The sequence below is a fragment of the Ambystoma mexicanum genome, chromosome 4p, assembly GCF_040938575.1.
Source record: "Ambystoma mexicanum isolate Mex_15411 chromosome 4p, UKY_AmexF1_1, whole genome shotgun sequence".
In the NCBI taxonomy this organism is placed as follows: domain Eukaryota; kingdom Metazoa; phylum Chordata; class Amphibia; order Caudata; family Ambystomatidae; genus Ambystoma; species Ambystoma mexicanum.
Genome location: NC_090927.1, coordinates 507692207 through 507695455, shown reverse-complemented (window position 1 = coordinate 507695455; position 3249 = coordinate 507692207). Strand labels below are relative to the sequence as shown.

The following is a 3249-nucleotide window of genomic DNA, read 5'->3' as shown; positions in this document are numbered from 1 at the left end:
ATTAATTAAGTGATAGGAAAACAGAATGATCTATAAAGGGATTCACAAGTCATTCACTACAATTTCCATAATGCAGCAGAAGAGTCGGATCAGCGCATGCTTACAAGCACCAAAGAAGACTTTACCGGAAGAACCCTTGGGATAGGGTGCAATTTTAAAAGGAGTGAAGCAGAACATTGTTTTCCCCTTTATTTTTCCGTTCATGCTCACTTTGCAGCTGTCCTGAGGAAGAGGAGGCCAGAAAAGCGGAGGTAGCACCTCTGCTTTGATCCCATCCCCCCCCCCATCTCAGGAGAGCACTTCCTTTTACACCTGTATGAGATTTTCATGCAGGCGTAAATAATATGGATTCCAATGGCGTTAACCCTGTACCGCTGCCCGACTCGTAATGAGGTCCATGTGTTATAAAATGACCCCCAAAAGGTCACTTTCACAACATTAGGTGAACAGAAACGTCAATAAACTATGTTGGCAACAAGCCACGTGAAATTGAAAACGAATCCTGTGTTCAGAAGCTGCCTGTCTGCGTTCTGTGGTTTATTAGTGGGGAAAACTGCACCACAGATCTCCGCATGAACGTGATCATAAAACGAATAGGGGGACTTGTACTTTCTAACATGTGCACATATAACCTGTTTTAGCAATCATGAAAATGAAGCTTTGGCCTAAGCACACATCAGGGTAATTTTCCAAGGAAGTGGGCCATAAAAGGAAAGCGAAAAAGCAGTATAAGCTTTCCTTGTACACTTCAGTTCCTTTTACACGTGTCCTGAGGTGTAGGTGGGCAGCAAAGCGGATACATGGAAGTTTGCTTGGTGTCCTTTACCACTGGTAAACCTGTCAACTGCCAAGTTCTATTCACGAGGGGTTCCAACTCCAATTTTGATCTTTTGGCTGAATATGCCATTAGGATCTTTCTTTCCACTGGAATCAGCGGAGTTAACACACAGCCCACCACTAATTCTGCTGAAAGGGAGGCTGTTGGGAACTGAATTTAGTTTTTCCCAGGATTCCTTTGAGTGGCTCAACACCCATTGACTTGGGGGGAGACAATGCCCAGATATCTGCTCCAAAGAGTTAGATAGTATTAATTTTGGATCTGAGCAAACCTGCCCCCAAATTGTGCAGTAAACTGTGCAACGTCTTTCCCATCCATCTTGGATGTAGATGCTCTGAGGCGATCTTGATTGGCCAAAGTCAAATTCTTCACTCGCCCAAACAGTTGGTTCTACACATAACACTTTTGGGGAATATGCAGGTGTATCTCTTGTCCCTCCAAGACATTATTTTCTTTTGTTCATCTCAATTTCTGTTGAGTTGAGCAAAATCACCAGCATGCACTCTTTCTGCATTGCAGAGTAGTAGATTGACACCAGAATCCCTCTAATGTGTATCTTCAAAAGCTCTGTCAGGGAGCTAACGCTCACACAGGCGAGACCAAAAACAGGAGCTTGGGAATTACAATGTGTGAAATATCTCATGGTTCAGTATTTCTTATTCTGTTTCTAGTTGTCAGATAGTATACAATGCAGTGTGATGTAAATTATGTTCAACTAGTCAGAAACAAGGGTTGGGTATCCCTGATCCCTCGTGCATTGGCTACACACTCATATGCACAAGCTTTTGGGTGTGCAACACCAGTGATCGGTTGAGTTTGGGGAGTACAATTACGCTGTGCACTGACACATGAAAACTAATGTACATACTGTTTGCATAAAGCAGTTAATACATATTATTGAAGAAAGATGTTCAAATTAAGCATCATATTTAACTCTACAGTAAACATTGGGAACACTGGAACAGACACAAATCGTTTATTATCAGACAAACTGTGATAAAGAATGAGAAGTGAGAATTTGGTTTCTCTTTAAACCGAATAAATCTTTCGCCTTTTACTAAAGATTTCCGTGGAGAGGAACATTAAAGAGTTTCACTCAATTTTTTGAAGCCCAGCCACGTGCAGGGTTACCTATGCTGGTTAAAAAAAAAGAAAAAAGAAAAAAAAAAGAATGAGAAGTGGAACTTACCCAGTGCAGTAACGAAAGGAGGAAAGATGGGGAGGGGCAAGGTCTTTGCCCTCCTACTTCAGTGATACCTTCATCAGGTGGAGAGACGGGGATGCACTTTTTTAAAAGAAAGAAACAGAGGCTAGCAATTGTCGGAATGGCCCAGAAGAATCAGCATGTAGCAACAGTACCATCCCTATAGACTTATGCAGAGGTCAGTGGTGGGTGCAAAGGCATGGCTCTCATGTTACAGAAGCAACCTTTCCCGGACCTAGTGGGAGTCATCATGGCCAAGTATCTTGTCTCCCAGTGGGCCATGTGGCATACTTCCTCCTTATTCACTTTCCACATGGTGTCCAGCCGACATTTCAGAGCCAAGGGCCAAAGGCAGCGTACCTTACCTGTCAGAGCCACAAAGATCCTTGGGCTAGACCCCTGACAAACACCTTTGGCATCTTTCAGAGAATGGTGGACGAAAAAAGGGCAAAATCCCCTCCTCCCTGCTGCTCTACTCTTCTTTGATACTAGTATGCAACACCCTATGTGACTTTCTGTCTTGTCCTCTGCTGTTTTCCCACCACATACTTGTCCATGACCTAATCACAATGTACTCGACTGTATGGTCTCCATAGTTATCCTCCTCCCCGCTCCAGGATGATATTCAAGTCATTCAACCTACGCCCACTCCAACCTCTTTTACTCTTCCTGTCTTCCTAAAGGAGCAGCCCCTCTTCTCTCTACCTCAGCCTGCAACCCCTACTAAACCCACTGTGGAATGCCCGTTATTTTGTAATCCAACACCCCACTTTACTGCCCCCTGACTCCCACAACCTCAATGTTATAGTGATGAATATCATTAAAAGATGGTAAACTCCACAGGACACTGCTACCTTTTATCAATCCTCTCACCTCTCTAAGAAAGGCGGTAGTGGTGTCATGATATGATATGATATGGCATTCATAACGCGCCTATACACAAGTATTTCAAGGCGCGACATGGCAAGGGAGGGGGAACAGAGGGAAGACAAAACAATGATCTTACTAGGCCAGGTGGCATTGAGATCGCACAAGTGCAGGTGATGGGGGAAGGGAAAATTACAGGGGGAAGGTGTGTGAGGCAGTGCAATACATAGGCTCAACAGTAAAAAATAAATAAAATAAATGAAAACTATAGGTAAAAAGTGCAGCCAGCTTGTGGCAAGTACAGGGTAAGTGCAGCCATCAAGTGTCAACAGCTTGTAGG

General features: G+C 43.7%; 1 non-coding gene across 1 annotated transcript; it reads left to right on the top strand.

Annotated features, from left to right (window-relative positions):
• Positions 1–1851: 1851 nt before the first annotated feature.
• Positions 1852–1967, top strand: LOC138460427 (U5 spliceosomal RNA). Its single transcript, XR_011263138.1, has one exon. It is a non-coding gene; the product is annotated as a U5 spliceosomal RNA (small nuclear RNA).
• Positions 1968–3249: the final 1282 nt, after the last annotated feature.